The 22050-nt window shown below is 39.6% G+C and overlaps 1 protein-coding gene across 5 annotated transcripts in view; it reads left to right on the forward strand.

Moving 5' to 3' along the window:
• The window catches only part of ZFAND3 (zinc finger AN1-type containing 3), a 335462-nt gene that overhangs the window by 21423 nt on the left and 291989 nt on the right, over positions 1 to 22050 (forward strand). The window lies entirely within an intron of this gene.

A 22050-nucleotide genomic window follows, 5' to 3' on the forward strand; every position in this document is an offset into this window, starting at 1 on the left:
TTGAAACCAGGAATTGTGTGACTTCTACAATTTCATTCTTCTTTATCAAGCGTGTTTTGGCTGTTTTGGGTCCTTTGAAATTACATATGAATTTCATCAGCTTGTCAGCTTCTGCAAAGAAGCCAGCTTGGAGTTTGGTAGGGGTTGCATTGCATCTCCAGATGAATTTGGGGAATGTCTCCATATTAACAATATTTAGTCTTCCTATCCTTGAACATGGGATATATTTTCATTTATCTGTCTTCAGTTCTTTCAACAACATTTTGTAGTTTTCACTGTACAATGATCTGGTCTTTTGCTTTCCAAAACCAGAAACTCTCTTTTAAATTGAAGGTTTCCTAAGACTTTTGGGGAGGCAGTTCTGCTAAACAAACAGAAAAGAGACCATTTGGTTAGAAAAAACAGAGATAACAGGAAGATTAATTATTTTAATAATAAAACAAGGAGCCAATTTATTAAAATTTTTTAGAATATGCTTTGTAACCATAATGCTTGAATCTGTTATACATTTGTCTCAGACTGGAAGTTCCCCTTTGTGACTTCAAGATACTTGAGAAACAATCAGTAATCAGTTAATGGGTTGCTGGGTTATAGAAAAATCAACACAGAGGAAATTTAGAGATCTTGAGTAAATATTTCACTTTAGTTATGAAAGAGGGTAATGAATGAAAGAGGGTATTTTAAGAAGGGTTTCCGAATAAGTTTCAGTTCTTTGAGTAATAACTTTATGGAAAGAGAGACTATTTTTCTAGTATCTGATTTTCTCCTCCCCCATAACATTTTATCATGAGAAATCAAGAATTGTACATCCATTTATTTACTACCTAGATTCTGTAATATTTTGCTTTATTTGCTTTCTATCCTTCTATCCATCTATTAATCTTATTTTTTATTTTCCAAGTAAATTGTAGACTCAATACATTTACCCTTCTGTACTTCAGCATGCATATCATTAACTAGAGTTTAACATTTGTTTTTAAGTTTTTGTTTTGTTTTGTTTTGTTTTTGAGATGGAGCCTGGCTCTGTTGCCCAGGCTGGAGTGCGGTGGCGCGAACTTGGCTCACTGCAAGCTCTGCTTCCCGGGTTCACGCCATTCCCCTGCCTCAGCCTCCCGAGTAGCTGGGGCTACAGGGCCCGCCACCACGCCCGGCTAATTTTTTTGTATTTTTATTAGAGATGGGGTTTCACTGTGTTAGCCAGGATGGTCTCGATCTCCTCACCTTGTGATCCACCAGCCTCAGCCCCCCAAAGCGCTGGGATTACAGGCGTGAGCCACCGTGCCCAGCCTGTTTTTAAGTTTTGAAGTACAATTTATATACAGTGAAAAATACATCTCTCAAGCATAGTATTCAGTGAGTTTTGACAAATGCATATACCTGTATGTCTTAGTTTGGGCTACTATAACAAAATACTTGGGTAATTTATAAACAGTGTAAATTTATTGCTCATAGTTCTGGAGGGCAAGGTCAAGGTACTGGCAGATTCAGTGTCCGATGAGGGCCCATTCCTTATAGGTGGCACCTTGTTGCTGTGTCCTTATGTGGTGGAAGGGTCTGAGGTGCTCCCTTCATCCTCTTTTATAAAGGTACTAATTCCATTGATGAGGGCGATGCCTTAATAACTTAGTTACCTCCCAGAAGCCCCACTTCTTTATACTATCACATTCGGTATTCGGTTCCAACAAATGAATTTTGGGGAGGACACCGACATTGAGACTGTGGTACTCTGTAACCCAAACCTTTACCAGGAGATATACTATGTAATGCTACTCTTGCTCCAGAAAGGTTCCTCATGTCCCTTCCTAGTCAGGCTGGTCCCTTCTGCTGTTTCTCGTACCCTATGAGGCAGCCATGGTCCTGATTTTTTTCCCCATCATAGATTAGTTTTGCCTGTTTTGAAAGTCGTATAAATGGAGTCATATGCTGTGTACATTATATACTCTTTGACACAGTGTAATGTTTTTGATATTTATCAGTGTTGTATGAATAAGTTTGTTCATCTTTGTTATTGCATACTTTAAATAGTATTATTTCATTGTATAACTATACAACCAGTTTCTCTATTCTCCTGTTTATATATACCCTAATTTGCTTTTTAAATAATAATAATAGTAATATAAAAATCACTTATCAGCAAACACCCTTACTTGACATCAAGAAAAGGACTAGAATAGATTGGAATTTACTTAGATAACTTTATATTCCATCCTTGCTCTTTTAGTTGCCTTAATTTTATTTTTAGAGTTTGGGAGATACCCTGGCCCTATGAGCATCCCAATGTTAAATAATCTCATTCATTATGTTGTGATTTCTGCTACAGGATTATCTTTTAAATCTTAATTTCTTTCTGGGTGTGGTGGCTCATGCCTGTAATCCCAGCACATTGGGAGGCCGAGGTGGGTGGGTCACTTGAGGTCTGGAGTTTGATACCAGCCTGGCCAACATAGCAAAACCCCGTGTCTACTAAAAATACAAAAATTAGCCAGGCGTGGTGGTGTGTGCCTGTAATCCCAGCTGCTCAGGAGGTTGAGGCACGAGAATTGCTTGAACCCAGGAGGCGGAGGTTACAGTGAGCTGAGATTGTGCCACTGCACTCCAGCCTGAGCAACAGAGTGAAACTGTTTCACAAAAAAAAAAAAAAAAAAAAAATCTTAATTTCTTAAGCCCACTGTGCCTTGACTATTCAGGTGATTTTGTTTCTTTAAGTGTTCCTGGCTGAGTGTGGTAGCTCATGCCTGTAATCCCAGCACTTTGGGAGGCTGAGGCAGGTGGATCACGAGGTAAGGAGATTGAGACCATCCTGGCTAACACGGTGAAACCCCATCTCTACTAAAAAATACAAAAAAATTAGCTGGGTGTGGTGGCGGGCACCTGTAGTCCCAGCTACTTGGGAGGCTGAGGCGGGAGAATGGCTTGAACCCGGGAGGCGGAGCTTGCAGAGAACCGAGATCGCGCCACTGCACTCCAGCCTGGGTGACAGAGTGAGACTCCGTCTCAAAAAAAAAAAAAAAAAATGTGTTCCTGTCTTTGCTTGTTATACAGTTTTGTAAAATCCTATCTGTTTCTCTGAAGCTGAAATCAGATCTGAGAGCTAATAGGAGAATTTTGTTTTGAGAACTATGCGGTCCACATTATTCCTGTTTAGAGACCAGTGTTTGCTTAATGGCTTGGGCCTGTTTTTGCAATTACTCAGCATTTTCCTCACTAAAAAACCTTTAATATACTCAACAATCATTGGTAAATGAGATCTCTTTTTCTTTTCTTTTCTAGCTGAGACATTGCATATTCTTTTAACATTTCCAACACTGATAGTTTTCTGTCCTTGTGTATCCTTGTAGTTTCTAAAAAAAAAAAAAAAGCTAATTTGAACATATTCTCAAAGTTAATAAATACTAACAAATGCTGAATACAATAAGATTATTTCTTTTCTATTGTTTTCTTTTTTGGGGGGGACAGAGTCTCACTTTGTTGCCCAGGCTGGAGTGCAATGGTGTGATCTTGGCTCACTGTCACCTCCACCCCTTGGGCTCAATTGATCCTCCCACCTCAGCTTCCTGAGCAGCTGGGACCACAAGACCACCACGCCTGGCTTTTTTTCTTTTTTTCTTTTCTTTTTTTTGTGAAGACAGGGTTTTGCCAGTTGCCCAGGCTGGTCTTGAACTCTTGGGCTCCAGTGATCTGCCCGCCTCGACCTCCTAAAGTGTTGGGATTATAGGCGTGAGCCACTGCACCTGGCCAAGATTGATTGATGCTTTGTCTGTGTGTCTTTCTCTGTCTTTCTGTCTTTCCTTGTCTTTCTTTCCTTCTCTGTCTTTCTTGTCTTTCTTTCTTGTCTTGCCCTGTCACCCAGGCTGGAGTGCAGTGGCGCGATCTTGGCTCACTGCAAGCTCCACCTCCCAGGTTCACGCCATTCTCCTGCCTCAGGCTCCCGAGTAGCTGGGACTACAGGCGCCTGCCACCACACCCGGCTAATTTTTTGTATTTTTAGTAGCGATGGGGTTTCACCATGTTAGCCAGGATGGTCTTGACCTCCTGACCTCATGATCTGCCCGCCTTGGCCTCCCAAAGGGCTGAGATTACAGGCGTGAGCCACTGCGCCCGGCCAGTTTTTTTCTTAAGTGAAACAGTGTTTAGGCTATTGGTGTGGTGAAAGGCCTGAAAACTGGAGCTGTGGTCTGCTGGCTGAGGTTCTGCTTACTTGTTGCTTCTGAACAAACCACTTCAACACTTAGGGTCTTAAAAAGCAATTATCGGCTGGGCGTGGTGGCTTACTCCTGTAATCCCAGCACTTTGGGAGGCCGACGTGGGCGGATCACGAAGTCAGGAGATCGAGACCATCCTGGCTAACACGGTGAAACTCCGTCTCTACTAAAAAAAAAAAAAAAAAAATACAAAAAATTAGCCAGGCGTTGTGGCGGGCGCCTATAGTCCCAGCTACTTGGGAGGCTGAGGCAAGAGAATGGCATGAACCCAGAAGGTGGAGCTTGCAGTGAGCCGAGATCGCGCTACTGCACTCCAGCCTGGGCGACAGAGCAAGACTCCATCTCAAAAAAAAAAAAAAGCAATTATCATCTCTCACAGTTGATGGGCTCAGTTGGAGACTGGCATAGCATCACTTTTACCATATTCTGTGGTCAAAGCAGTTATGGAGCCTGCCCAGATTCAAGAGAAGGAGAACTGGACTCCATTTCTCAATGAGAGGAGTAGCACAGAGCTTGGGGCCATCTTTAATCTTCTACTGATGGTGTGACTGGCAAGTGGCAATCTTGGGAGGCAGACGTAACTGAATTACAGACAGCAGTCATTTTTAGGTGTTATAATGTGTTATATACACCCTCCTTATCACTCACATTTTTTTTGTTTGTTTTTTAATTTTCTTCTGGGTTAAAATTTACCATGCCTAGGCACAGCTCCAAAGTAAACCTGTTTCGTTGTCTTTGTTGGCAGAAGGGTAAACATAAATGAAATTTGGTTAGGGGAAAGGTTTTTAATGAGACAGATAAGAAAATAAACTGTAGAAAAATGTCAGATTTCCTAGCCCCTTTTCCTCAAAGGAAGCATGTATAGCTTAATCTTCCAAGAACTAACTTGTTTTATTGCTTTTTCGTACTGTGAGCTGTGGTAACTTGCAGCATTTAGGAAAATGGTTTTTGAAGCAGGTTGCATGTATCATCAGTAGAACAGCATATGCCAGTCTCTACTCCCTCAGAGACTTGCTAGGCTGGACTTGTCCCTTCCTTGTACTCAGTGTCCTTGGAACATACTCTCTTAGATAAAATGTTTGTAAAGTGCTTTGGGAAATAATGATGAAATGGGTTGAAACCAGCATTGTTCATAATTTTCCTAACTTCTGAGCTTAAAGTGAGCCTTAGCTTATCCTTCATGATGTTTACCTTTTAGAGGTCTAAAGACTAATGGTACAGTTTTTCTTTTCCTGGTTAGATTTTTAAAATGAAACATTATTTTTGGAATTTTAGAACTTGCACTGCCCTGCATCCTGGAATTTGTGAAGTGAAGTGTTCTCTCATCTCTACCTCAGCTCTTAGAATTGCTCTGTGACCCAGGCCCTGATTAAATACCTGTACAGCTTTTCCTGATCCCATAGGACACTCATGTTGGCTTTTGCCTGTTCCTGTTACAGCCCTGATTCGTCATATGTATATGTCTGAGTTCATTTTAAGCTGTTTGAGGGTTGAGGCCATCTCAGTCATCTTTAGTTCCACCACAGTGCCTTACATTATGCTTTGCTTAAATGTATTCAATGAAATATACTTCTAGGTGCACAGTATTCCACTAAGAACCCAAGCCTTAGCAGAAACTAGCAAGTGCTATTAAAAAGTGTGGAAAATTGAGCCAGGTGCAGCTGTTTGGAAGGCTTAGGCAAGAGGATCCCTTGAGCACAGGAGTTTAAGTCCAACCTGGAGAACATAGCAAGACCCTTGTCCCTTTAAAATAAAAGGGAAAATTATAGTATTAAAGTTATGAAGAAAGCCATCGAGCACCTAATAATGGCAGCTGATATTTCTGTAGCACTATGTAGTATACAGACCCTTTCACATAAGTTGAATTGCACGCTTTGACTACTCTTGGACGTTGCAGATATTTACTCCTTAACAGTAAAGAGTCTGGAACTTGCCGAAGCTCACTCATCTAGAAAGAGGTGGAGCTGGAACTCAAATCTAGTTTGTTAGTATCTGAGGCAATCCTATAATTTATACTTGTGATTTTTTTTTTTTTTTTGAAATGGAATCTCGCTCTGTCGCCCAGGCTGAAGTACAGTGGCGTGATCTCGGCTCACTGCAACCTCCGCCGCCCAGGTTCAAGCAATTCTCCTGCCTTAGCCTCCCGAGTAGCTGGGACTACAGGCGCATGCCACCATGCCTGGCTAATTTTTTGTAGTTTTAATAGAGATGGGGTTTCACCATGTTAGCCAGGATGGTCTTAATTTCCTGACCTCGTGATCTGCCTGCCTCAGCCTCCCAAAGTGCTGGGATTACAGGCTTGAGCCACTGTGCCTGGCGTATACTTGTGATTTTTATTCAGGTAGGTTTTGCATTTGAGGTTACAAAATAGATTGAAAGATGATAGTTGAATTATTGGCTTTACTAAAAGAATGTTTATTTCTGGTGATATATTAACCAGAGATTTAATTTGCACCAGTTTGATTTATATCACCCGTTGGCAATATACTACATGTGAAAGTTACTTTTTATGTTTTTTATATTTTGAGAATTATTTTAAAATGTTAGCTCATGTAAGGTTATTTGCTCAAGTTAACAAGTGCCCCCAAAAACCTCATCAATCGGCCGGGTGTGGTTGCTCCCGCCTGTAATCCCAGCACTATGGGAGGCTGAGGGGGGCGGATCACGAGGTCAGGAGATCGAGACCATCCTGGCCAACATGGTGAATCCCTGTCTCTACTAAAAATACAAAAATTAGCTGGGTGTGGTGGCATGTGCCTGTAATCCCAGCTACTTGGGAGGCTGAGACATGAGAATCGCTTGAACCCAGGAGGTAGAGGTTGCAGTGAGCCGAGATCGCGCCACTGCACTCCAGCTTGGCGACAGAGCGAGACTCTGCAGAATATTAGACAATCAGAGTACTATTGATACACAGAAAGTGTTATGAGTGACTATTTTCTCTATTCTCCATAATATGATACATAATTGGTACCATTCTAGATACATAGGAAAGAAGTTAATCTGTTACATGTAAAGGATGCCTTGGGAATAGGTCAGTAAACTGCCTAGAGCCAGATCTGGCCAGTGAATTCGGAATTTTTTTATAAGAATGATGTTATGTTTTTAAAGCCTTGGAAAAGTATTTTTGTGTGAAAATTACATGAAATTCAATTCAGTATGTTCATAAATAAAGTTTTATTGGAACACGGTCATGCTCATTTACTTATCGTTGGTGGTTAATTTTGTGCTACAGTGACAGAATCGAGTAGTTGTGACAGAGATGTAGTGGCCTAAAAGCGTAAAATACTTACAGAAAGGTTTGTTAATTTTTCTGCCCTAGGGCATTAGTGCCTAATTCTGCCTTGTGGAACCTCAACTGAGAAAGGGCTAAGATTACCAGTGATGATCCCTTTTAGATTGCTGCAGTCTTCTTTATATTTAGTAGGAAAGTACAGATATCATTACTGTTTTGAGAACTTTATCCTTTCTTTACTCTTTGTCACTTGGCTTTGACAATTGCAACCTGGATTGGGCACTCAAGTTTTATTTTGTTCTAACATGCTGAGTTTGACTAGTCCATTGTATTTGGCACTTTGAAAAGTACTTTTTAAAAATAGCTTACGTTGAGATTTGCTTTTGAGAAGCTACTAATTGGCAGTTCCAAACTGGACAGATTGAGGCCAGGTAAAGCCTGTAGGTGCCTGTCAGGCAGCGGTGAAGTTAAAAATCACCTGCTGTCAACACCAGGGAATTCTATAATCATTTTCATTTTTGAATAAATGGAGAATCATTAGATTCCTGGAGCTGCAGCACTGAATGGGGAAAATGGTTATTCTGCCTATGTGCACTATTTCCTTTGTCTCTGTAGCCTCATCATAAGTTACTCTTTGCTAACCTCTTTCTGGCTTTGGTTAAAAATTATTTTTCTGGTAAGTTTTTAATTAGGAAATGCAGAAATAGAGCTGCTTGAGTTGTCATAACTTAAACTAGCCATGAAACTTACAAACTGGAGAGAGAGCTGTCTCGCTTAGAATGTAACTGAGTTTATTGTTGAAGTTATGTTTAAAAAGAAAAAACTTGGGAGGGTTGTGTTTGTGTCTTTATGTTTTTTTCTTCCTCAAAAATTTTTTTTAACAATGTTTGGTGTCTCGATGCTGGTAGTCTGGTATTATATGATGCTGAAGACAATTATAGACAGGCATAAGAGAATTGTTGAGAGAGCTGTCAGCTTCTCCTTTAAACTTCTATTTTGTATGGAACTTTTTAAACTTTGATCTAGTTTGACAAGTGAAGTTCTTTAAACATCATGTTTTTCTGTGGAAGGGGAATTTGAAATAAAAAATCAACTCTAAGATTTGACAGAAGTCTTAAGGCTTATAAGCCAATAGTGTCTTCTATTATTCTGGTAATTATGATAAACTGCTTTGCAAGTTGAGATGAATTAGTTTGGATTCTATATTCCTGCTGCTCATCAACGGGGGCTGCAGGGGGCCAGAAGGTTGGAGTGAAGATGGAGGAGAATGGGAGAGACGGGGGAGGACCATAGACACACTGCATTCTCAAGCGAGAGCTCCCCTTTTAGAGTTGCATTGTTCTATTCAATTTTTCTTTTTGACTTTTTCCCCTCTCCTCTTCTTTGGGCTATGGGGAGGTAAGTAATTTATAAACACCTGTCTTCCCCAGATGAATTGCGTCATATAATAGTTTGTGCTTGTGCCATTAGTATTTTTATTACTTTTCTTCTTATTATTTTTGAGATGGAGTTTTGCTTTTATTGCCCAGGCTGGAGTGCAGTGGCGTGATCTTGGCTCACTGCAACCTCTGCCTCCTGGGTTCAAGTGATTCTCCTGCGTCAGCCTCCTGAGTAGCTGGGATTACAGACACCCACCACTATGCCTGGCTAATTTTTTGTATTTTTAGTAGAGACGGGGTTTCACCATATTGACCAGGCTGGTCTGGAACTCCTGACGTCAGGTGATCCACCTGCCTCAGCCTCCCGAAGTGCTGGGATTACAGGCGTGAGCCACGGCGCCTGGCCTTGATTTTTGTTTAAAACTTCACTCCTTTTAAAATGATATAGAGTTGTGATAATAGATGGAAAATGTCCTAAAGGGCAGCAGATGGACTTCCTAGAACTTGATTTAAGAGCCCTTTTGGGAAGGAATGTTACGGTCCTGAGTAAGGGATGAGTGAGGCTCTGTGGGTTCTGCCACCATCTCCCATCCTTTCCTTTAGTTTCACCTAAATGTGATTGCTTTCTCTGCTGTACTCCTTCCTCTGTGCTTCCTTCTGTCTATCCTTGCTGCTGCCACCGTTGCTTGCTGCGGGTACCTATAAAATGGCTATGTGGTATCTCAACAGCAAGTTGAGCAGTGGACCATTAGTGAGAACATTCCATTCATCCTGGGCACAGCCCTAGTAGGTTTATTACTATAGTAGGAGGTCTGTCTTGTAGCCCTTGAGTATCTTATCTGAATTGGAAGCTAGAGAAGAATAAAACGTAGATGACTGAAACATAACCAGAAGCAGGATGGTTTTATTTCAGTTGAAACTCTTTAGAGCCAGTCAGGAGAGGCATTTTGGAAGAGATGAGGTTTTTCTATCTGAGGAAGGTTAGAATGGGATTAATAGACCTTTAAAAACTGGAATTGGGAGTCAGAATCAGTTAGTCAACAAATATTCTGCTGTTTACTTTGTGCCAGAAATGACTCTAGGCACTGGGCATACGGAGAATAAGTCACTGCCCTCATGTATCCGGCATGAGGATGACACGTCTAATGGGTAATAGTCATGTCAGTCAGTGACAGACCACAAATACGAAGGTGGTCCTATAAGATTATACTACTGTATTTCTACTGTACCATTGCTATGTTTAGATACACAAATACCACTGTGTCACAGTGGCCAACAGAATTGAGTACAGTAACGTGCTGGTTTGTAGCCTAGCAGTGATAGGCCATACCACATAGCCTAGGTGTGTAGTAGGATATATCATCAAGGTTTTTCTAAGTACACTGTATGGTGTTTGCACAACAATGAAATTACCTAATGACATGTTTTTCAGAACATATTCCCATTGTTAAGCGATGCATGACTGTAGTTAACGGAGTCAGCGATGGGTCTTGCTGTGTTGCCAAGGCTGGTCTCTGACTCCTGGCTTGAAAGCAGTCCTTCTGCCTCAGCCTCCTGAGTAGCTGGGATTACAGGTGTGAGCCACTGCACCTGGCCCTTTGACTCTTTTTACCCACTCTGTTTCCCACCCCATTAGTCACCAAATTGATTTTCTTGGTTTTATCTGTCTTGTCTCTCCCTCCTTGCCATCACTGTCACCCTAATTCAGTGAGCCTCTGCTTCCTGCTTGGCCTCTTGCCTCTTTTTTTTTTTTTTCTTTTTTGAGACAGTGTCTCGCACTGTCACCCAGGCTGGAGTGCAGCGGTGTGACAGGCACATGCCACCATGCCTGACTAATTTTATCATTTTTTTTTTTTCAGGTAGAGATGGGGTTTCACCTTGTTGTCCAGGCTGGTCTCGAACTCCTGACCTCAGGTGATTCACCTGCCTTGGCCTCCTTAAGTGCTGGGATTACAGGTGTGAGTCACCACGCCCAGCCATTGGCCTGTTGCCTCTTACTAGAGCTTCTTGTTGGATTCCAGTTTTTTCCCACTCTATTTTATTCATTTGTGGCCTTTGGAAAATAGATCTGTTCATTTCATTTACCCACCAAAAAAGGATAAGTTCTTACTCTTTGAAATAAAAATCAAACTCCTTAGTCTGCCTCCTGAAATAAAAATCAAATTCCTTAGTCTGCCTCCAAACTATCTTGTTTAGCCCAGTCTCCCACCCTTTCCCACATATACTGTATTTGAGCTACATAAAACTAATTGTTGTTCCCTACTTACAGTATTCTCTGAAGATCTCAAAGTGTTGTTGCACAGTTATGAATGGATTTCATAATGACCCTGAATCCTAAAACAGAATTATTTTTAAAATTTTTGTTCAAGAATGAAAGGCAGTATATGTATAGAAGTAAAGATTTCTGTCCAAGAGAGTTAAAATTGGAAAAACATACCTTATATCTAAAGGGACAGATTTTCAGCCATTAGGAAAAATTGGCTACTTAGAGAAGATACTCAGGTGCACAGAAATTTGACCAGCTATTATAGTGTAAGTTGCACATTGCCTGTTTGAGCTCCCTCAGTAGCTCAATTTCTGTTGTTGTTTTTGTTAATTAAAGATTGATTCTTTAAAGGCACAGAAACAATAGCTGATACATTGCAGTAAAGTGTTCATCTTAGGCATATAAAAATAATTTTGATCTAACTTCCAAAGAATTGTTAGCCATTCTAATTATAATGTAGGAATATCACAGAGCCTACTGTGACCAGTGCTTTTGGGCTTAGTTTATATTCTAGCTGTAACAAAACCCAAACTAGGCTGTGCGACTGTAGCAAGTTATGTGACTTACCAGGAAATCAGTTTATTTATCTCATAAAGGGAGTTGGACTAGGTAAGTGGTTCTCCATGGGGGTGAGGAGGATGGATTTGTCTTCCAAGGGAGCATGTGACAATGTCTGGAGATATTTTTGCTTGTCACTACTTGGTGGGAAGTGGTGCTAATGGCATCTATTCAGTAGAGGCCAAGGATACTGCTAAACATCCTACAGTGTACAGGACATCCTCCACAACAAAGAATTACCTGGCAGTGACTCAGTTTTTTTGTCTATTCAAATCTAACCTGTACTTGTTTGCTTGAAGATTTTTCTTTTTCTGCCTGGCTCCATAAGTCTACCTAATCAAAACCATGCTTCTGTCCTACTTTATCACATTGTGGTGTCTCTATCACCTCATGCACATATCTTGCCGTTTCCAAACTCCATGCCTTCTTATTTCTTCTCTTTTTGGAATGTATTTCTGCCACCTCTTATATTTACAACTTCTCCAGACATAATTTTTGTGTTCCCTTAGCATTTTGTGTTAATTTAGACTAATCATAGTTCTTTAGTTTCACACATTCTTATGTGTATTTCCTTTTTCTTTTCTTTCTTTTTTTTTTAAAGACAGAGTCTTGTTCTGTCGCCCAGGCTGCAGTGCAGTGGCATGATCTCGGCTCACTGCAATCTCCACCTCCTGGGTTCAAGCAGTTCTCATGCCTCAGCCTCCCAAGAAGCTGAGATCACAGGCGTGAGCCACCATGCCCAGCCTTTATGTATATTTCTTAAATTTTAAGTTTCTCAAAGGGTGTCCATTCCCTGCTGCTAATATTTTCTTCACTAAAGATGTCTTTGTGAGAAGGTTTGGTACTTTTCAAAACCTGTTGGTCTTAGAAAGAAGAAGGTAAGAATTGTGAAAAGCTGATTGCGACTGGTGCCCTTGTAGGTCAATAATGTCTATTTTGATGTGGCCTGAATATTTCACTTCATTTTATATGGTCGGATGCTCCATGTTAGGATTAAGGGGTAATTAATAGTAATGTATGTGGAATTCAGTGTGAGTTGATTCATTCATCTGATTCTGTATTTAATATCTAAATGGGATCAGTGACACTGGTAGGATGGGTGAGAGAAGAAAATTGGCTAAAATTGCATCATGGAAGATCAGGCTTGGATGGGGTGCCATAGGTGGGCCTGAGGGGCCACATGAGATCCCAGGAGCACAAACTTAGAGGGGTGTTGAAAGATATCAAGACAAACTGTCTGCTTTAACATTTTGCCAACAGCCCTTCTGAGCCTCAAGAAAAAAAAAAAAAAAAAAAAGGTGGACTCATTCTTGCTCTTTGGTGGCATGACCCTGGATTTCAGAATCTGGACCAGTAACTCTTACTACTAGAATTCAGTAATACTATAAATATTTTTGGGGGGTTAACTTAGGAACTGTAATCATACTCACAACATTGTTTTTAAGGGAAAATGAATTCTGAGTTCCAAACAGTTGAATTACAAATGGATTATATTCTAAAAGGGAACTGCTGATATATAAAATATAATATGGTTTTAGTAAATGCATTCTGTTTGCAAGCCTTTGCTCATGAGCAATGTAATAGGTACAGAAGTAGGAAGAAAATACTAAAACCCCTAAGAATCTAAACTATTTTATTAGGCACCTGAATAAATAAGTAGATTGTATAAGAATTCTTGATTACCAGTAAACTATTTGGGGGGGGAAAACACTAATCTTACAATGTCTATTGTATTTTCTGATTATAATAAGAATGTATTTTTAGTACAGAAAACTGAAACACATAAAAATAGGGCTTTTGCCTTTAAAAAAAAATTTTTTTTTTATTTTTTAGATGAAGTTTCACTCTTGTTGCCCAGGCTGGAGTGCAATGGCGCTATCTCGGCTCATTGTAACCTCCGCCTCCTGGGTTCAAGCGATTCTCCTGCCTCAGCCTCCCGAGTAGCTGGGATTATAGGCATGCACCACCACACCTGGCTAATTTTGTATTTTTAGTAGAGATGGGGTTTTTCCATGTTGGTCAGGCCGGTCTCGAACTCCTGACCTCAGGTGATCCGCCTGCCTCAGCCTCCCAAAGTGCTGGGATTACAAGCATGATCCACTGCGCCCGGCTTGCCTTTCTTTTTAGTGGACTAACCCACTCTAGGTCTACAAGGTAGGAGGAAAACAACAGATAAAACATTTTCATGAATGTCCCATCTTTAGGGGAGACATGAATTCAGGTGAAAAGCATATTATTGATTTAATTTCACATGTTTTGGACATTTAAAGACAAAGTTACAGAACTTTATAGCTCAAGTCCCTTTACTCTTTAGAGATTGTTGGAGGTGGTGGTGGATCCAGGTCCCCAGGTTATTATTATGTATTTTAAAGCCTAGAGAAATGTTACTAATGATTAAAACATTTATTGAGCATTTTCTGTTTGCCCGGCACTGTTCTAAGAGTGTTATGTGTATTAATTATTTCCTTTCTTCCTTAAGAACTCTATGAGACGGGTATTAGTAATATCTTTATTTTATAGATGAGGAAACAAGTACCTTATCTGAAATCAGGCAACCATGTTTTGATTCTAGAACTCTCTCTTAACTGTATTATATTTTATTAATGAGACTACATAGGCTAAAATGCCCCCCCCCGCTTTTTTTTTTTTTAAGAAGTAGGCTGACCTGAAATTGAGTCACTTAATTATGGTTGTTTCATGCTTAACAGAAGCTCTGCAGTTATATATGTCTTTGGTCTGAAAAGCTAAAGCTAATAAGTTAGTAATGAGTACAGTCTAGGAAGCAAAATTATTACCAGTTGAAAGGTTACAGGAGAAAAATAGTAGGTGTTTTTTTTTTTGTTTTTTTTTTTTGTTTTTTTTTTTGGTGAAGCATTTGGGATCTTGCTGGATTATGGTATGGTTGCTCACTAATTACCTCTTCTTTTTAATCTCTGGATGATCCCCTCTGATATCAACAAATCTTTGCTTTCTAAAAAGCAAGGTAGCGCTAAGGGAGTCATTTTGGATTTTGTGGCAGTTTAATTTTTTTTTTTTTTTGAGACAGAGTCTCACTCTGTTGCCCAGGCTGGAGTACAGTAGTGCCGTCTCGGCTCACGGCAGCCTCCTCCTCCCAGGTTCAGGCGATTCTCCTGCCTTAGCCTCCCGAGTAGCTGGGATTACAGGAGTGTGCCACCATGCCTGGCTAACTTTTTTTTTTTTTTTTAAGTAGAGATAGCGTTTCACCATGTTGGCCAGGCTAGTCTCGAACTCCTGACTTCAGGTGATCCACTTGCCTTGGCCTCCCAAAGTGCAGGGATTACAAGCATGAGCCACTGCACCTGGCAGCAATTGAAATTTGTGTCCATAATTTAGTTCAGGGCAACACCCCCCCGCCCCATATTCTTTGACAGAGGTTTGAACCCCATATTCTTTGACAGAGGTTTGAACCTAATGAAAGAGGGAAGGAATTTAGTTTTGATGTTAGAGACTTTTTTCTTACCAGGGATACTTGAATCAATATGTTAAAATTTGAAGAGAGGAGTGAGTACTCTCTCTAGTATCTTTTCTTTTTGGGGGGCAGGTGGTGGGACTGCATTGATTTAACCATTGTGAAATCTAGGTTCCATTTTGAAAAAGAAGAGCATATGTAGACCTTCATGTACTTTGCATATACACAGTGTACTTCGTTGGTGCCTCAGTCTTTAAGGATTAACTAGGAAGAATTTTCTTTTTGCATAGAAACTTTATAAAATAATGACATTGTTAATAATTCAGGCATAATATTACATTATACCTATCTTGAATGCTGACGTTGCATACAAGGGTGATCTGTAAACCTCCATCATTTCCTTGCTCTCGCTTTTAGACCTATTTCCTGACATAAAACCTTGGTGGTAGTTCTGGTTTTTTTTTTTTTCTTCTTCTTCTTTTTTTATTTTTGAGACAGGGTCTCACTGTGTCGCCCAGGCTGGCTGGCATGCAGTGGTGCTCAAGTGATCCTCCAGCCTGTGCCTCCTGAGTAGCTGGGACAACAAGCACAAGCCACCAGGTCTGGCTAATTTTTATATTTTTGGTAGAGACCCAGTTTTGCCATGTTGCCCGGCCGGTCTCAAACTCCTGAGCTCAAAGTGATCTGCCCCACTCGGCCTCCCAGATTGCTGGGATTACAGGCATGAGCCACTGTGCCTGGCTGGTTCTGTTTCTTCTCTAGTCTTACTTCTGTCAGGCTCACTTACCTGACTTCATGTAGAAGCATTCTTCCTGGATCCATGTTATTCTCTTTTCTGCTAACCTGATATTCTCTTTCTAGCAGTGCTAGTTACTTGTTTCTTTCAGTATTCAGCATATATAGCTTTTTGTGACTGCTTCAGATTACACTCAAAATTCCACCTGCACAATGAAGCAGATACCACCTACGGGCTTCCACCTTCCCTTATTTCCCCTTCCATTTAGTCAGGGGCACCCTCCACTCCACCTGTGTATGGTTTGTATTTACTTTAGGTTGTCTTTAAGTTCTAAACTCCTGAAGGCACAATTTGATTTTGTTCTCTTGATACTGTGCCTAATACCTTTGTATTTCATAAATAATAAAATATACATATTTCTTATTTTTTATATACAATAATTTTGTGAGGATGTATTTAATAATGCTAATTAACAAAGCAAATACTGTACCTAAAACAAAATGCATGGTTATAATTGTCCATTTGGTTTTTTATTTTTATTTTTTTTGAGAGTGAAAGTTTATTACAAATGAAAGATTTGACAAATTATTAATTAAAAAAGCTGACAACCCACATAAACATCGCAAAATCTAGGTGATTAATATTATTTATTGTTTAACTCTTGACAAACCTTTTTTTTTTTGAGACAAGATCTCACTCTGTTACCCAGACTGGAGTGCAGTGCCGTGATCAAAGCTCACTGCAGCCTGACCTCTTGGGCTCAAGCAATCCTCCCACCTCAGCCTCCCCAGTAGCTGGGACCACTGACAAACGCCACCATGTCTGGCCTTTTTACTTTTTGTAGAGATGGGGTTTCACCATGTATAGCTGTCCTTTTTATGTGTTTGTGCAACTATATTAGAAAATCCAGAATAATGGAATCATAAAAATAGCCCACCTTCAGATATGCTTTATAATAATCTGATTAGGATAAATATTATGTTTATCAACACAATTGCTTATTTGTTAAGAATGAAACACTGTGCTAAGGCTCTGCAGAAACATATAACATGATAAATACCTTGTATTGGGGAGACAAATGAAGTGAATACAAGTGAGTATGAAAAACATGGTACTGTGGAAACAATGGTAAGTAAACATACCAGGCAAACTGTGTGGGAATAAAAGTATCTATTTTTAAAGAAAAAAAAATTAGAGGCCCTGCAAATTTCAAATACTATTTAGCATGGGGCAGTTTTTTTGGATTTATAAATTGGATTGAATCTCAAAAATTCATTGAAATGATGTGTGATTTATGGAACAAACTAAACATATGGAGGGTTTGTAGAGTAAAGGAGTTTCATTTTCAGCAGTTGTAGAAGTCTTCCTGAGGAGGCGACTTGTCGAGCAGCTTGAGTTTATTATGGATTTTTACAGTAAGAGAAAATTGTAGGTAATAGCCTAATATGGTCTAATCTCAACTTTACCAGTCCCTGCCTCCGTAAGAGTATAATAGTTTATGTGATGGCTTGAATGCCAGATGACCAGGTCCAGTGTGTGTGAGGGTGTGGTGAGTGAACTTGTTGGTATGTCTAGAGAACTTGGTCAGTTGTATCAGATAGACCTTTTAGGGTTATGAGGAAGAGATGTTAACTTCAGGAATGGGCCTTTGAGTGTACAATAGTGTAGGATAGTGTCTGTTTATTAATTGTGCATTCACTCTGGGTCCTCTTCCTTCCTAGACTAGGAGTTAGAGTACTCTTGATGGAGAGAGCTTAGAATCACTCGGAAAACTGTGTAAACTCTAGTGACCTGCCCTCTCTGTGCCATAGTGTTTGTGAGAGGGTCTTTTTGGATAGTTTGCTAACATTCCTGTGTAGTTGCCCTTGTTGAGCCAAGTTTGACCCTAGGTGTCCAGTCAGTCTATGGCATCCTTTGCTGGGACACCAGTAGCTGGTTCAGCCTGGCACAACCGGAATATTAGGGTTGTCTTCACTGATAGACACTGGCAACTTTATGCTGGAAGAACTTCTGGGGACACTTTTCCTGGGGAGGGGATGGTAGATTGTAGGTGGTTTGTAGCAGGCACTAAGGACCTTCAAGACTTCACCAGAATGCCAACATGTGGTTGTAAGAAGGGTTATGCTTGACGTGCCGAAAGGTTAGAATAAGATTGAAAACTAGCATTGGAGTAGGCTGTGGAGTAGTAGAGCTTTGAAATCCTTTTTGAGGCTTTACATGCTTTCAAAGAGGATGGCTTCTGGCAGTGGAGAGTAGTTTTTTTCATAAAACATTTACTTTGCAAATATATAACAAAAGACTGTTTCCACCTATATGACTGAAAAATGGAGCATTGACTATAAAACACATCCTGTTATATTTTCCTGATTTGAACACAAAAGACATAATCTAACACTGTGTATTTAATATTTCCTGCATATGAGTGAAACCTGTTAAACAAGGTGAAGAAAATCTATAAAAGGTTAAGATGTTTTTAAAAACAATTTTTGGGGCAGCGTTTTGAAGACCAGTGTGTTTACTCCTTGAGGATTTATTAATGTTTAATTGGCTCTTTCGTGTTTATAGTGCTCTGCTGCAAACACCTTTTTTGATTTTACCAGTAGCTGCACTGCCATTTCTTTATACTAGAAGAGCTAGAAGATTTGCTGCCAGGGCCAGCATTGTGCATGTCGTACTTTTATGCATGTATTATTATTTTTAAAAATCCTGTGTCTGTGGGAGCAGGTCAGCTACATTTCTGATACACATATGTTTTAGCCCTGGCTTCAACAAGGAGCAGCATGTTGGGATGTAAAGAACTTTGATTTTGGAGCCAGAAAGCCCAAGTTAGCATTTTGGCTCCACCACTTGTTAGCTTTGTTGCCTTGAATAAGACAACCTCTCTTTATTTCAATTCCATTACCTGCTTTACAGGATTGTTGAAAGGATCAAGTATGTTAATGTATATACTAGTACTTTTTAGCTGAACAGAGAAAAATTTATGTTTAGATTCTATCCATCTCATTGATTCTTTCTATTAAAGACAGATGATCCTGGCACACTTTTGCTTAAATTTTATTTCAGTGTTCTGTGTTTGGCAATTTGGACTTGGCCTGTAATATCTTCTGTTGCTGAACCCTTTCTTCTCTCCATTGCTCTTCTGTACCATTTGTAGCTATGATTGTCTGTAGTTGTCACCAGAGACTTTGTTGCTCCTTAAATAGTATATTGTATGTTACAAAATATGTAATTTCTACCTACCAATTTTCTGATCTTATGGTCTATTTTCATATCTTATGGTCATGAGCTAAAAATTAATGTTTGCTTATTGGGGAGGGGCATGATAGCAGCAGGCTGGAGACCTTCAGGTGAGGCTTTGATTTCAGTGATAGGTGAGGATTGAATTCATGAATGGCTTGCAAATATTGTGGGACTGGCCTTGTACCTCAATCAGTTTGTGTAACATTTTAGAATGTAGTAGCTTTTCTCCATTGTCATTTGAATTTTGATGAATAATGATTTATTTTTCTGTCTTTAAAAAGGGTTTTTTTTTTTTTTTCCCGAGATAGAGTCTAGCTCTGTTGCCCAGGCTGGAGTGGGTTTTTTTTTTTTTTTTTCCTTTCTTTTTTTGAGATAGACTCTTGCTCTTGTCACCCAGGCTGGAGTGCAGTGGCGTGATCTCGGCTCACTGCAACCACCACCTCCTTGGTTTGAGTGATTCTCCTGCCTCAGCCTCCTAAGTAGCTGGGATTACAGGAGGCTGCCACTATGCCCAGCTAATTTTTTTTTTTTTTGTATTTTTAGTAGACGTGGGGTTTCACCAGGTTGGCCAGGCTGGTCTCGAACTCCTGACCTCAGGTGATCCACCCACCTCGGCCTCCCAAAGTGCTGGGATTACAGGCGTGAACCACCGTGCCAGGCCAAAAAGAGTTTTTTTTTTGGAATGTACCTGTAACCCAAAAGGACCTGAGGTAAGAAGTGGCAGTTTTATGGAGTACTTACATAGTAAAGAGGAATAATATTATAAAATATTATGGTTTTAAAATGCATGGGCTCCAGTAGTTTTTGTGGCTAATATTCAGAAGTTTGACTTAAAAAGAAATTCCAGAATTTCAAAAATTTGTTAGCCATAAGTATTTTGTGACTATGATGTTAATGAATTTGCACTCCCCCTGCTGGCTGACTTTTTAGGAAGACAGTGAGTTAGGAAAAGCAGAATCCTAATTCAGACCTGAGAATATCTGTCAAATTTTTTATTCTCTGTAGAAGTGGCTAAAGTTATAGGGGGTATCATTTTGAGTAAGAAATTGATTGCATTATGTCTTTCCTCATTTGGACTTGTTTGCAGTGATGTTTAGTGCCAAGGGGATATTCACTTAGTGTTTTTTTTTTTTGTTAAGTAGGTTTAGATTTTAGTTAACACTATATACCATATATTTACTCTTCTCTGTTTGTGACGGCCACATCAGGTACCTTTTTCACCCTGTTTTTTTTTTTTCAAACAGAACAACTTGTAATTTCTGTGCCTTTATTTGATCATTTATTCATTTATGGGATGTGGCTTAGTTTCTGTAAAGCACTGATAGGTGTTGAGGTGGATGAGATATGGTACTCCATGAAGCCTTAAAGCTTCTCTGCTGGAAATCTGTACCATATGCCAGTGAAATGTTAAATAAAAATGAGAGCAATGTCTAGTTAAATAGCATAAGGCCGGGCGTGGTGGCTCATACTTGTAATCCTAGCACTTGGGCGTCCCAGGCGGGCGAATCACTTGGCAAGGAGTTCAAGACCAGCCTGGCCAACATGGTGAAACCCTGTTTTTACTAAAAATAAAAAAATTAGCCAGGCATGGTGGCACACTCTTATAATCTAAGCTACTTGGGAGGCTGAGGCATGAGAATTGCTTGAGCCTGGGAGGTGGAGGTTGCAGTGAGCCAAGATCGTGCCACTGCACTCCTGCCTGGGCGACAGAGCTAGGCTGTGTCTCAAAAAATAAAAATAAAAAAATAGCATGATGAAAGTAAACAGTGTGATTTCAAAGATGAGAAAGGCTATCATAGTGTTGTAGATAAAGTGGGTATCAAGAGTGACTAGAAAAGGACACTGAAGAAATGATGTGGTTTAGGTAGACAGGAGTGGGGAGGAAAAGGACAGGCATTCCAGGCTGAGGGGACAACATGATAAAAAAGACGAGTAGGAAATTAGTGTAATTTATTAAGGGTACAGTGAAAAAAGAACTGTTTCAGGGGCTTTACGTACTTACTTGATTTGATCCCAGCATTAATCTTCTGGTGTGGTATGAGTGTCTGCATTTCACAGGTGAAGAAAGTAAGACTTACAGGGGTTAAAACTATTATGAAATATTGTGAAAGAATTATGAAACTTCTAGGTTTTCATCCTTCATATATCTGGCTGCAAATAAGTCTGTGCTCCTCTAGCAATAACTTCAGAGAGAGTTGGTTAGTACCACAGAGCCTTATGTATTATGATGTGTGGTTTTCACACTCCAAAATTTACTTAGAAATACTTCTTTTTAAGCATTACATATGGATAACTGGAGCTTTATTCTAATATTTCACTGTTTTTAGAGCCTTGTAAGCTTATTGAACTATTTCAAGTAGAAATAGAAAATATGTTGTATGTGTTTTGCTGCTCTGCATCATAAGCATTTTCTTATAATCTTTCCCAGTGTTGTCACTGATGCAAATGGAATAATTGATTCATAACATTCTTTCTTATTAAGTTGGGCTATGACTTCAGAATTATTTTTTAAAAATGTGCTCAAAGAGGAAATAGCCTAAGAAAATTTTATTTTTTAAGTTATGTTTTGATTTCTGTTTACTTTTTTATATGTTTACTTTTTATTGAATTTTTAATGTTAAAAAATTTAATTTTTAAGTTATATTTTGATTTTTGTTGTTTTTTAACCATATGTTTACTTTTTATTGAATTTATTAATATTGCAAAGTTCTTGCACTGCCAAACCATGCCTAAGAATTCAAAGAAAGAAATGGTACAGTAGACGGCCTCATTCACCCATCATACAGTATCTTAAAACTTGATTCATGTACCTTTTGATATTTTCATAGTCTTTTAAGAAGTTATAACGAGTTGGAATTTAAATCTGCTGCAGGGGCTGAGCACAGTGGCTCATGGCTATAATCCCAGCACCTTGGGAGGCTGAGGCTGGAGGATTGCTTGAGCCCAGGAGTTGAGACCTGGGCGACATAGTGAGACCCTATCTTTCCAAAAAAAAAAAAAAGAAAAA

The sequence above is a fragment of the Pan troglodytes genome, chromosome 5 (genome assembly GCF_028858775.2).
Source record: "Pan troglodytes isolate AG18354 chromosome 5, NHGRI_mPanTro3-v2.0_pri, whole genome shotgun sequence".
Lineage (NCBI taxonomy): Eukaryota > Metazoa > Chordata > Mammalia > Primates > Hominidae > Pan > Pan troglodytes.